This window comes from Lathyrus oleraceus, chromosome 1, assembly GCF_024323335.1.
Source record: "Lathyrus oleraceus cultivar Zhongwan6 chromosome 1, CAAS_Psat_ZW6_1.0, whole genome shotgun sequence".
NCBI lineage: Eukaryota > Viridiplantae > Streptophyta > Magnoliopsida > Fabales > Fabaceae > Lathyrus > Lathyrus oleraceus.
In genome coordinates this window covers 292,346,998-292,361,780 of record NC_066579.1, presented here as the reverse complement: position 1 = coordinate 292,361,780, position 14,783 = coordinate 292,346,998, and the positions used below count along the sequence as shown (strand labels likewise).

General features: G+C 33.7%; 1 pseudogene; it reads right to left on the bottom strand.

Annotated features, from left to right (window-relative positions):
- Positions 1–361: 361 nt before the first annotated feature.
- Positions 362–2,533, bottom strand: LOC127103769 (UDP-glycosyltransferase 74G1-like; annotated as a pseudogene).
- Between the last annotated feature and the right edge of the window lie 12,250 nt (positions 2,534–14,783).

Below are 14,783 nucleotides of genomic sequence, written 5' to 3'. Positions count from 1 at the left end.
ATCATTTAGTTTAAGGGAGAGAATGAAAGAGTTACCGCTTAGTTTTTAGTTAGAATAAAAGTCCTATTTTATAGGACAGACTTAGTCTTTACTTGTATTCAGTTTTCCCTTAATTTTAGAAACGACTTAGCATTATCAGCCTTTATTTTAGCATAGTTAATTGCTTCCAGTTATTGTTTTCAATCGTGTATTCAATGGCTATATAAGCCAATGTTACAGTTAATAAAACTGAGTCATACAGTCCAATTGTTCAGTTCTTTCTTTTAGTTTCAATATCCATAAAAGTTTTCAATAAGATTTTCATCGGAATTTCCACCCTCATCAACACAATTCCTAGCCACACTCTTCCATTTCACAATTCCTAAACAACTGAACCTTATGGTTTAGTGTCTAACCATTTGATGCAAGAATTTATAGCAAAGATACTACCACCATATTCATTATCATCTTTGAGCCTTTTATCTAAAAACATAGATGGAACACATGTTCCTATTTTCTTTAATGGTCAAATCTTCATCTACCATTCCACTACCTAAATAAAAACATACAAAGAAAACTAACCATTTACTTTTTGCAATTGTGTCTGTGTCAGACATTATCACGTATCAGACATCAGAAACGCCTTTGTTGCTCCAATTCATAAAAAGTGTTGGCAAGAACCCATTCTATTTGATAAATCATTGAAAATCGGTTTGTAAGTAGATCAAAATATCCCGGATGAGTTCCATATTGATACAAAAAAAGATGGAAAATCAGAAGCTTCAAGCTTAGGCAAACCAGGTAACACAATTTCTCTCTTCAACAAAGGTAAACCCAACCATCCCTTAAAAGCATGAAAGTCTATACTATCAACAGAACAAGCTTGAGTTAAGAAAACAGCAACAAGTAGTTGAAACTTCTTAGCAACATCAATAATCCAAGGCAAGAAAGCATCATGAATAACACAATCAACATGGTTGTCTGTTGTTGTTAACTTGTGAAGAAATTGATCTGAGAGTTTGTGATCCGGTTCATCGAAAGGTATCGATGTAAGTGTCGATGTTTTTTGCGGCGGTAAGTCCTCCGTCATCGAAACCATCTGAGATGGTTTCGAATTGGAAGGAGTTGGTGAGGTTTTTGGTTGTGATGGTTTTGGAAGTGGAAATGGTGTTTACTAGTGGAAATGGTGTTTCCTTTTTGGAGTAAACGTTTGAGAATTGAAGCATTGGGTTTATGTGGCCTTGTGTTGGATATGGAATTAATAAAATGTCTCTGACTACAATAAAGTGTGAACGGAATATTCAATGTTATGGATATGTTGTCTTAATAATCAAGTTTGTATTGAATAGAAATTCATCTATCAATATAATAAAAAATTAAATAAAATTACACTAAAACAATAATATTGTCGCATTTAAATGAAGAAATGACGAGGGAGACGAAAGAAAAAATAGATTTATGTAAAAAACTAGTTAGATAAAAAAATTAAGAAAAGAATATGCATACGGATAATTTCTTGCTAAAATAACTATTCAAAATCAACTCTCTCTTATACTTCAAATTTTTGTTGTGAAATAAGATCAAACACACCAATAATATTATCTTGTAGGACAAAGAAAAGAAGCAATCACATTAAATAATCTTAAGAAAAATTATTCTACCAATTAGTGCAAACAAATCCATAATAATAATAACAATATAAATAAACAACACATTTTTATCCAATTTGATCTAATATATTGAATTTCCTTGAAGCACAATCCACATATACCCACATTGACTCAAAAAATAATGGTGACGTCAATTTACTTATTAACCACCTTTTTTCTCTTTTCAAACTTGAAAACTCTTTAACAAAATTAATCAAGTTCAAATAATGATTGATCTCTATTCTAAGTAATGACTTGATTCAATGTGCATTTTTCTCTCATAATACAATTGATGATTAGCCAAATAAATTTTACTTTGATTAACATAATGTACCTTCACACATCCTTGTTATCCTAGTTGTTGGATACAAAAGATGGGGTGAATTGCAGTATAAAAAAGATTTCAAAAACTTACCTAAATTAAAAGATTTTTAGATTGATTTTAAGAGAAAAATGGACGAAGAAGAAGACAATAAAACATTGAATACAATAAAATAAATAGATAAGAGATAAGGAAAGAATACATTGTATTTTTTCTAGTTTGGCAAAAAACTACTAAGCCTGTGTCCAAACCTCAAGGATAAATCTTTCAAATTTTCCATTTCAATAAAGCTCTTAACACAAGATACGTCCACAATCTTCTTACACTAATCTTTCATCTCATTCTCATAATTTTACAATTGCATAATAGAATTACGACATTATTCAAGCTATTATTAAGTGGTTACTCTCTCTAAACTAAAAATATATATATGAAATGTCTATGAAAATATTTTGAGCAAGGTGAAAGTCGAAGAGAATGTGTTTTTCAAAAAACTGGTGTGTTTTCAAATGACCACAAGACCTCCTTTTATAGTAGACAATTTAGGAAAATTTGGAAAAGCTCCACTCAGTTCATAATCCATTAGGACGCAACCATAATCGATTATGCACTTGCAAATAAGGAAAGTTTTAGAAGATCTGAACCATAATTGATTTCTAGGTCTTCATATTCAGATGCTAAGCAAGAAACACTCCATAATCGATTAATTTGGCATAAATTTTCTTAATAATCAATATCCAATACTTCATAATTGACTATGCTTAATTATAAATTAGATTAAGACCCGTGCGATACTCGTGATTGAGATGAATTATTTAAGTAATATTGTATTAGATAGATTTTGGTTTTGTCTAGTATACAAAGTTTTTAAATTAAGACAATAAGATGAAGAGAGTATTAAAAAATATATAATTTTAAGTGAAAAAAGATTAAAGAATAATGAAAATATAAGATAAGACATATAAGTTAAAATGAAAAATATGAAATAAGTGTATAAAATTTATGTAATTTTTTATTACTTTATTTTTCACTTATCAACCATCTTCAAGAATGTCTTTTCATCAATATATTAATTGAATATATTCCACATTTGAACGATTCACACACTATATAATCAATTATCACGATCGGCGTTAGAATTAAAATGAAACTCTCTATTTTGCAAAGTTTTGATAGTTTGAGAGTCACTCTAAGAAAACAATGCTCTAGCCTCGTGAATTAGCCACGTGAATTTCATGTCGCTATAAAAGAAAGTTGCCACGTGAATATCACGTCACAAACATTTTAAAAAAATTGTGTTCAGCTTTTCACATGGAGGGAAGGAATAAATTTTGGAAAACTGAGTAATGACTTGAAAATCACGTCGCTACCATAAGGTTAAAATAAATAAATAAAAAATTTCAGCTTCACGTGGGGGAAATTTGAAAATTTTGTAGTGTCGTGATTAACACGTCGCTTCTGAAAATTTAAAATTTAAAAAATTAATTTGGAAAAAGTAAATGTGACTGACACACTTTATTTGTGTCATGATAATCACGTGGCAATGACTAACAAATTTATTTGTTGCAACGTGTTTATCACGACAGTATTTTGCGTCGTGAATAACACGACGTTAAAAGGGCTATATAATCAAATATATGCATCTTCCCCATTATAGTAAAACTTATTCTCTTCTCTTCTTCATTTTCCTCTCCCTCATTTCTCTTATTTCTTGCTATCTTTCACCATTTCTCTCGCTTCTTTCAAAATTCCAAACCACACAAACTCTTTTTCTTCTCATTTTTTTAAAGGTACTCACTCCGTCCTATATTATAAGTAAATTTCACCTTTTTAGATTCATTAAATAATTAATGTATCTGGTCTATATATAGACTAGATACTTAGTTATTTAATGAATATAGAAATGTGAAATTTGCTTATAATATGGGACAGAGGGAGTATGTATTAATTTTATTTTATTTAATTTTTCTACAATGTCTACTTTTTATCTTTTTTTCTTCTTTTGTTAATCAAGGATAAAACTCAAGAAGTATATCAAGGTTAGGCTTAAAAAATTGCTCAAGAAATTAAGGTATGTATTAGTTAGGGGTGTTCGTGGGTTCGGGTCGACCCACAAACCCACTAATCCAAACCAACCCAACGCATAAATTACCCAAATCCATTCATTTACGGATATACCCAACCCAATCCATAACAATCCATTTAATTTTGGTTCGGGTATCGGGTTTGAGTTTTGTAACCCGCGGACCAGTTGACCCAACTCATTGATTTGGTTTTAGTAATTTCTTATTATTTTAAATAAAACTACAAAATTAATATCTCAATAATAACCATAATTTCCCCCCCAAAAAAATTAGTCTCCACCAATAATATTATTAGACCAATGAGTTTACGTAATTCTAAGATTAAATATTGTTTCCAACTTATGTATTTTATGGAAATAATGTGTCTGGTTGAATATTATACTATTATAAAGTGTTATGCCGCGTTGATGAATTTTATTAGATATTATGTGATGTTTTCATTGATTTTGAGTGTTATAAATGAATATGATTGTATTGAGTTGTGTTACATTTTTTTAAAACCGACAAAAAGAATCATAAAAAATATATATCTTTATTTGAAACACAACCCGCGAATCCAACCCAACCCATTAATGAACGAGTATGTTCGGGTCGATTTTGACAATGAAATTACGGGTTGAACGACTGACCCAACCCATTGAAGTTTGAACTAGTTGAGTAACGGGTTAGGAAAAACCCGCGTACACCCATAGATATTAGTTGTTATTTTCAAAAATAAGTATCGGTTGTTGGTTGTTAGTTGCTTAATAAAAATAGAGTATTATATATATAGAATTGAGTTGAGTTGTATAAAAATAATTATCATATATATATATATATATATAATATATATATATATATATATATATATATATATATATATATATGAAAAAATAGTTTTATTTAAAAAAACAAAAACAATATTATTATTTATTCAAACAAAAAACACTATAGAAATATTTTTTTACACAAAATGTAAATCTAAGATTTAAATCAGAATATATATTTTTTTAAAATTATATTTTAAAACATAATAGATAATTATTAAAACAAAATATATAATAGAAACTTAATATTTATTAAAACAAAGTATTACACATATAAATACATATATTTTTAAAACAGTAACTACATATAAATACAGTATTACACAGGGATAACCCTTTTCGCGCTGGTATATGGCATGGAAGCATTACTTTTGTCGAAGTCGAGATCCTTTTGTTGAGAGTCTTAATGGATTTTAAATTGGAGGAGGCGGAATGGGTCAAGACAAGATTCGATCAATTGAACCTCATAGAAGAGAAATGTGTGACCGTATTGTGTCACTGTCAGTTATATCAGAAGATGCTCAAGAAAGTGTTAGACAAAAAGGTCCATCCTCGAGAGTTCAAGGAGGGTGACCTAGTGTTGAAAAATATATTACCCATCCAGAAGGATTCATGCGGAAAATGGACCCCGAACTTTAAAGGGCCATATGTTGTGAAAATGCCTTCTTTAGCGGAGCCTTAATCGTTACAACCATGGATATAGAGTATTTTCCACTACCAGCGAACCCCGACACATTCAAGAAATATTATGCCTAGAAAAAAGAAGATAAATTTCGCTAAGTCGAAAATCCAAAAGGATGGCCTAGGAAAAAATTAGGGCATTACGATGGACTAAAAACTCGAAAGAGCGGTCCAGTAAAAAAATAGGGATAAACAAAACAAAATGAAACTCAATAAGTCCAAAACCCAAAAGGGCGACTTAGGAAAAAAATGGTATATCATCCCGGTGGATTGAAAACTCAAAAGAGTAGTCTAAGAAAAATTTAGGGATATTCAAAAGGCAAATGACTACAACATTCGAGCCTATACCATAACAAGAACTCAGATGAAAAGGATCATTCCAATCATCATCTTCAGAAGTGAAGTATTGCGATGTTAAAGTCATAAGGAAAGTAGCATGTGTTGTAATTCAGTAGGAACTCAAACAAATTCCTATTTCCATTTTACCTTTTTGTCTCAGTAATTTTCTCTTATAGGGATTGCATCTTCATGTATTATTACTCGTTCATGGGTCAAATTTATCAACAAATAAAAATCTCTTACTTTCTACATTATTTCATTTCTTTGCTAGTAAGCAAATGGTTAACTATTTTTGGTAAATAGTGCATTTAAACTTTGGGAATAATAAAAAGCTTTCAAAACATATTTTGCTTTGATTTTTAAATGTCTAAGGGATACAATCGACTTCTATAAGACCCCAATTTTGACCCTAAGATCCCTCATGCTATCTCATTATTTGCATTGACTTTGGGATCACACCTTGGTATCCTCCTTATCCCTCATTCATTGGGTTTGCATTGGGAGAGATCACCAAGCACATTTGATTGTATCATACTTTATTTTCCTTTGTTTCCTAACCAAAATACCAAAAATATGTCTATGTGTAGCTTTGTTTCTTTTGTAGGTGTGTGTGTGTGTGTCCATCTGTACCCCCACCAAGCTCATATCTAGGGTTTGAGACCCTCAATGCAAGAGATCAATCAAGGAAAGATTCAAAATGGTTCTAAACATCATATATGGATCCCCGTGTACTTTATTTATCAATTTGATCAGGAATTCATCTAAAGTTTTAAAGCTTGTTTCCCTTGGAAGCCCTAATTCATCTGGGTATCTTGTGTGACTTCCTTATCAAGTCTCTTCATAAATTGGTCAAAGACAATATGGGACACTTCATTATACATCTTCTTAAGCATATACGATACTCCATGAGCCCCAAAGATCAAAAGAACTTCAAGTTTGCAAGATGGTTCAAAGAGGTTGACCAGAGAAAGTCAACTGGTCAAAGCTGGGGTTCCCTAGAACTTTTCTCCTACAACTTTTGTCATATCAAAATGATTCCAAAATTAAATTTATTATTTATGACATTCCAAACAAATTTCATGTTGGCATAAAGATCTAAGTTTTCTTGGAAAGTCATTTTTTACGGTGAAAGATTATAGGTCATTTTGTTTGTGCCTAGTTAAGAAGTCAACTTCCAAGAACCATAACTTGCTCAATGTTTATGATATGAAACCCATCCAAGTTTCATGATCCATTTCAAGTTGTCTTCTCAAACTTTTATTCTTTGAGAAATGTCAAATTATACTTGCAAGGGCATGTACCAAGAGGAAACATTATAGGTCATTTTGCGCCATCATCATTGAACAAACAATTTTTCTCAACTTCTAATATCTATAAATCCCTCATGCAAGATTCAAATGGTGTCAAATTTGTAACTAAATTAAAGAGTAATGAACTAACTATAACTTTTAAGAAGGAACCATTTTCATTTGAAGCTCATAGAAAAAGTTATTCAAGGTGGAAAAAGTGATCATTTGACTTTCAACTTAGAAAATTTTCAACCATGTTTGATTTATCCAACTTCCATCTAAAACTTAATCATGATCCAATATCCAAATGGAAAAAGTTTCAACATCAAAGTTGCTCCCTTTCATGCTACCTTTCCAAAGAGTCCAAGATCATGGCATTTGGAGCATTTTTGAGGGACTTGCACATGGGTGTAATGCATGGCCCCATTTGGTAAGATCCATGACCAATTTTCATTTCACTAATGCATGGTTCCATGTTATCATTTCAGGTTGACTTGCATTTGATTTTGTACCAATTCACATCATTATTTGGGCCTATCACACTCCCATGCAAGCATGCACCATTGCATTGCTATTTTTGGAAAAATTTAAAAAGGTGTAGAAAGCAACTTGCTAGGTTATATATACATGATCCTTAAGCTCAAAATGGGATCCCTCTTGCCCAAACTTTGTACTGCTTCTCCCCCAACCTCCATTAAAGAATAAACTTGAGGATTTCTCTTCAAATCGAGTTTCAATTCTCATTCTATTTTGGAATTGAAACTCCAAGAATCCAAGACTTTTAATCATCCATTTCACTTCCTACAAGTTGGTAGAAGCATTCCTAAGCAAATTGAGATCAAGATCGAGCTTCCTCACTGCAAACAGAATGTGAATTTTGTGAAACTTTTCTTCTTTGATTCTCCCTTAATTCTCCATCATTTCACTTTATTTTTGGTTGGATGATGTCCTACCAATGTAGGCAACAAGATTGAGTTGCTTTGAGGTCAAATCGAAACAACTTAGTTCATACTCCTCAACTTTCAATTCCACTTATCTTTCAATATAGTGAGAATTGTAGAGTTTTGAGGGCAGATTTGGATTCCTGGAAATTTTCTCTTCAAAATAGTGTATACACTTTTTATTTTGGTGAAGGTTGATGGTGGAACAGTCCAGTGAGGTCCACCATAGAAGATAACCGGAGCACTAGCTCCGGTGGTGTGTTGGCACCCTCCCATCCTTTTGATCATGTTTAAACATTTTAATCTCGTCCCTTGGTTCTGACTACCATCCATGCGTGTGCATTGACTGAGGTGTTTGGTGGATAACACGTGTTAGCCATCAGATCTGCCACCTCAATTAATGAGGGAGATCTGATGACCCTTGTTTTTTCTTATTTTATTTTAATTTCTGATTTTATGTTTAATCCTTTTATTTTGTTTAATTCATATTAAATTCATTTTTAGTCCAAAAAATATGGGACTTTCACCAAAAATCTTTAAATATTTCTCTCTTCCATATTTTGAATTAAAATGATTTTTTTGGATTAATTTTGATATTTTTTGTGAATTAAATTATTTTGGACTTGTTTTTAAATATTTTTAAATACTTCTGACTTTCCAAAAAATCTAAATTTTTTCGTCTAAGGTCCTTTGACCTTGTTTGAGGTAGGATAAATCCATTGACCATTTATTTGGTGATTTAAATGGATTCGAGGTTTTGTCCATTTAAAAATGCATTTAAATTTATTTTAAAATTGATTTTTAATTATTTAATTATTTAAAAATATTGTTGAGCCATTTGATTGGCTTTGTGATGTTTGATTGTCTGTTTGGTCTTGGTCATGGTTGATTTGAACTTTTATTTGATCAATACTATTGGATTTAGGGGGTTGATGAAATGTACATTTCATCCCTCAAGATGAATGGATAATATTGATCAGATGAAATTTCTCCTATGATCAATTTGGGTTTCTATTTCCCCTTCCCCATTCATCTTCATCCCTATTCTTCCACAATCCCTTATTGACCAATGATTTCTCTTCATGTCTAATGCTAGTTGATTCATCAATGACTTTGTGTCAAATGAATCAATATGAGCCTGACTGAGATAGATCCTTCCCATTTTATTTTGATGTGTGGTATGTTTTAGGATCTTGGTTATTTATACCAAGTCTCTAACATGCATTAACACCATTATCTTTATTTCCCGACCTCAGATAGTTGTGACTTCTACATAAGTCCAATTACGATTGCTTAACATAGAGCTAAATTTGTCCCCAAAAGGCATAACATTCTTGTAAGTGAGATTGTAAGTCTACCATTCTTCATGGCATTGTGTGAAGATTTGACCTTTTTTCCATTCATGAGAGCTATTGGCATACTTGTTGATTTATCTAAGTTGGAGCCATTCTCATGGATGATGACTTGGTTCATGTCTTCATACTTGTGAATGAATGGTTGAGTGTTCTCCAAGGAATGACTTAAACAAATTGAATTCTTCACTAACAATTGACTAACCTCTTATTAACATTGCTTTACTTCCAAGTCATTTACTTAATGCAATTTAAATTCAAGTACTTTTATCATTCATTGCCATTTACATTTCATGCAAGATGTTTATGCTTTAGTCATTTTTATTTTGCTCACTGAGCCATATCATTTGTGCTTGTATATATTTTGTGCTTGTGATTTTGTTCTGTTTGTGGTCTTAGAATCCTAAAATACTTAATAACAACAAAAACCCTAAAAATATCTTTGTGGATTATTGGACTTGATCTGAGCTTTTGGACTTATAATAGACAACATTCCCCATGCTTTAAGGACTTGGCCAATGCCATTATTTTGAGATCGAACCATCCTTAACCGTGCCTTTCATCTGATGCAAATCTTGAGTGTTCTTGGTTCATATATCACTTTGTCTCTGTGCTTGATTGTTATACGGTTATTATTGTTTATGTCTGATGATTGTTTTTGAGAATTTGCCAAGGAGATATTTCATCTGATACATTTGAAGACACTGAAGACTGCTATCTATTGGAGTGCTTGCTTGGATATTATGGCTATCTTTATTTGATGCCTTGGACTTCATATAATTTCTTGGATATTGCTTATGCTTATTTTCTGCTCAAAAGTCCAAAGGAAATGGATTTCTATCTGACATTCTTGTCTTATGGATTGCATCCCATTGGTCAGATCTTTTCAACTCTTAACCTTTAATTTTGGTCTAGGGTAGTCTCTTCATCTCTTCCCACTTCTTTAATTTCAAAATCTCTCCATCTTTTTTTTTAAAATCTTCTTTGCTTGTGTTTTCAACTTAGAGATATTTTAATGAGTAGAAACTTTAGCCTTATGCCATTGAATTTTCAAACTTTTTCTAAATCAAACTTGTGAATAAACTTAATTGTATTGACCGCAATTTCAAAAATACAAAAAGAAGTAACAACTTCATTTAAATCTTTTGGCCAATTGTGCCCTTTTCTTTTAAACATTTGTTAAAATCAATCCATCAACTTCTTTGAAATTTTTACCACGAACTACGGGGTTTTGATCCCTCATTTTTATGTTGGTACGTAGGCATAAGACCGAAGGTATTGTCAAACACAAAAATATAATAAATGAATTCTTTTCTCATCCCCCATTCTATTTTTATCAAACATCTTTTCAACTAAAACACTTGCACAGAAATAAGGGCTCCCTAGGAGTACCTAAGACACTTTGGATGCTAATACATTATCTCTGTGTAACCAACCCCCTTACGTGTAATATCTAACATTTTATTAGTTTTGATTTGAAAACTTCTTATCTTTTGTTTTGTTTTTACTTTTCCCTTTTCCTTTGAAAACAAATAAGACGCGGTGGCAACTCTGTTAGACTATGGCACGGATCTAGAAGGTGGGGTTGAATAGATCCCAATTAAAAACTTGAGTCGGCGCTACCAATTTGAGAGAAAATTGGTTTTGAAAAATTGTTTTAAGTGCGGAAGCGGCCGAGGAAAATTTTAGTCTAAAACGAACCGTTATTGGAAAACCAGATATGCGTTAAGCTAATGGAGTAGAGACAAAATGAAATACTAATTACTACACTATTTGCACACTCAATTGATATATTTCACTAACTAGCAAGCCTAGTTCCAATGATCCAAAATACCAAATTAAACTGAGTGGAAACTTAAGACAACTTTGGCTTATGCAAATTCACAAACACTTGGTGTGCATATACTCCAAGAGATATTTGAGTTGAGTAAGTAATTCAAATTTATCTAGTACAATATACTATTGTACTTTGTATTCAAACAGCAGTTTTAATTTCTTACTCAACTTATATCAACGTTTGGTAAAATTGCTTAAACTAAAATCACTTAATTTTTAAGCTGAAAAGCACTTATGCAGAAAATTAAAGAAGACAGAGATTTGATGAGGCAGTTCCCCCGCCGTCCTCGCTTCGGGGTACGTCTGCCCTCAATTCTAAAATTAGAATTGAGATGATTAATTAGATATCACCTGTGAAATTTAAACGTTTATACAAGGATTGCAAAGCATGTAAACAACAGGACTTCCAATGTGTTGAATGATGCTTCCTATCCTTGCTCCTTGATTCAAGATGAATCAAGACCTTCGATCGTTGTTGCTAGACCTCCGATTCCAGCCCCTTTGTTGAAGAATCTTCCGTTCTTCAAACCCTCGGCCCGGCTGATCTCAAACACAACGAGTCGAACCCGAATCCTTCACTTCAATGCCACCGAATCCGCTACTAGACTGATGAAGACTTCCTCTTCTCAATCACCTTCGCTCGGCTGAATATTGATGAAGCGATTCGTCCAAAAAACCCCAAACACAAACCCGTATTAGAGGACAAAACCCTAACGGTTTTATTCAAGAAAGAACCTGCCACAAGCTTCAACCCGAACCGGATTCTTCGATCACAGCTTCGAACCTTATCACCTTTAATCGATCACGAACCACATCAAAAATGATTGTGTGTAGTTGATATGTTGTGAAACGTTGAAGATGAAGATGATGAGTCTTGGACACCTTTTTCACTCTTACTTGTTTCCTTGAACACTTGAACTCAAATTGACAAATGTTGGTTGATAAAAGTGTTTTGACTTCTATTTATAGTAACAGCTTACCAACCAAAAATAACAGCTTTTCAAACAGTGGAAAATACTCAGAAAACTGAGTTTACGCCCGAGCGGTCGACCATAGGTCGGCGTGCGCTGACCCGTGGGGAATGCGCTGACCCCTATGGTCGACTCAAAGGTTTCATGCGCTGACCCGTGGATAGCATCACTATGCCATGCGCCGACCTGTGGTCGACTCAAGGGATTTATGCGCTGACCCGTGAGCTATGCGCCGACCCTTATGGTCGACTCAAGCAAGTATGCGCTGACCAATCTCCAGTTTGTCTGAGTTATGCGCTGACCCGTGGCTCATGCGCTGACCCTTGCGGTCGACTCATAGCTTCCATGAGCTGACCTGTGGTTGACTCAAAGCATCATGCGCTGACCAATCACAACTAGTCTGTGTTATGCGCTGACCCGAGGCTTATGCGCTGACCTTTGCGGTCGACTCAAAGCCTGCAAACCTGCAAAAAATCGTATTTTGTGATTTTCATGCATTTCGTCATGATCACACTTTGTCCACATATGTTTTTAAGAATTATAACAGATTTAGATAAGCATAGGAAAGGATATGATCGGTGACGTGTTGCATTTGTTTGTAGACATGCATGGTGGTCATTTGTCATCATCGAAACTTGCGATCGTATGTTGTCTGACACTTTGCCCTTACATACTCCCCCTTTTTGATGATGACAACCTGTGCACAACCAAAGAGACAAACAACATGCAGTATTTACACACATTGTGCACACTCCCCCTTTCTTTTGTAATCTAACGCTATCTGCAAAACCGACTGTTAATTGTGGCGAACATTTTGGCTGCTTGTACTCTTCTCCCCCTTTGACAACATCAAAAAGAGACAAGGAACAATTATTCAACATAACATAAAAGTTTCACAGGAAATAATACAAACAGATAATAATATCACACCAATATCATTACTGAATGATAATCATTAATTAAAAGAACAATAATCATTAAAATAGATTGTGCACAAACAAGCATAACAGAGAAATGAATACAATCAAACAACAAGCAAAGATTTCAGTTTTACATTTTTTTGCACATACGTTGGCAAGTTTGATGCATAGTTAGAATGCCATACGAGAATAAACATCCAAAGAGATATATCATGCACATATACACACTATCATTATGATGTATAACTATTTTAACCATGAGACTTTGCAGAGAGAGAAAGAGAGGAACAGTATCACCTCGATGCCGGAGTGACTTGGTGAACGGTAAACTTGTGCTTGCAACAACATTAATTTGTTAGAAGTACAAGATTATAGTCTTATATGGAATAAAGTAAAACAGCAGATTATAGTGCCCGTTCCGAAATATCGAGAATACCAAGTTCTCGGCGGATATGAAAGAAAGGTTCAGTGGCTAGCGGCTTTGTGAAGATGTCCACTAGTTTATTTTCAGTATTAACATGTTCAAATACAATGTCACCTTTCTCTACATGATCACGAAGAAAGTGGTGTCGAATTTCGATATGTTTGGTGCGAGAATGTAGCACAGGATTCTTGGTCAGGTTAATGGCACTTGTATTGTCACAAAAAATGGGAATACGTTCAAGTTTGAGGTTAAAATCCAATAGTTGTTGCTTAATCCATAGGATTTGGGCACAACAACTACCGGCGGCAACGTATTCCGCTTCGGCGGTTGACAAAGCAACAGAAACCTGTTTCTTGCTATGCCAACTGACCAAAGAGTTAGAAAATAAGTGACAAGTGCCACTTGTGCTCTTCCTATCCGATTTGCAACCGGCAAAGTCGGAATCGGAAAAACCTACCAGAGAACAATCATTACCTTTGGAATACCACAGTCCATACTTCGGAGTACCGGATAGGTATCGAAGTATTCGTTTGACGGCTTTTAAATGGGATTCCTTGGGACATGATTGATATCTTGCACACATGCATACGCTAAACATAATATCGGGACGAGAAGCAGTAAGATAAAGGAGTGAACCAATCATACCTCTATACCGTTTTACATCTACTTCCTTACCGTCTTCATCTTTGTTCAAGTTGGTACACGTAGGCATGGGGGTGTCTATGGCCTTAGCTTTTGCCATGTCAAATCTCTTGATAAGGTCCAAACAGTACTTTGTCTGGCTCACGAAAGTTCCTTCTTTGAGCTGTTTAATTTGCAGACCGAGAAAGTATGTGAGCTCCCCCATCATACTCATCTCGAATTCGCCCTGCATAAGGTCAGAAAACTCTCTCACAAGATTCATGTTAGTAGATCCAAATATGATATCATCTACATAAATTTGCACTAATATCAAGTGCTTTCCTTGACGTTTAATGAAGAGGGTTGTGTCAACCTTTCCTCTTGAGTATTTTTGATCGAGTAAGAATTTGCTTAGTCTCTCATACCAAGCTCTAGGAGCTTGTTTGAGGCCATACAAAGCTCTTTTTAGTTTATAAACGTGATCAGGATACTCATGGGATTCGAAACCCGGAGGTTGTGCGACATAAACCTCTTCATTTATGTGACCGTTAAGGAACGCACTCTTGACA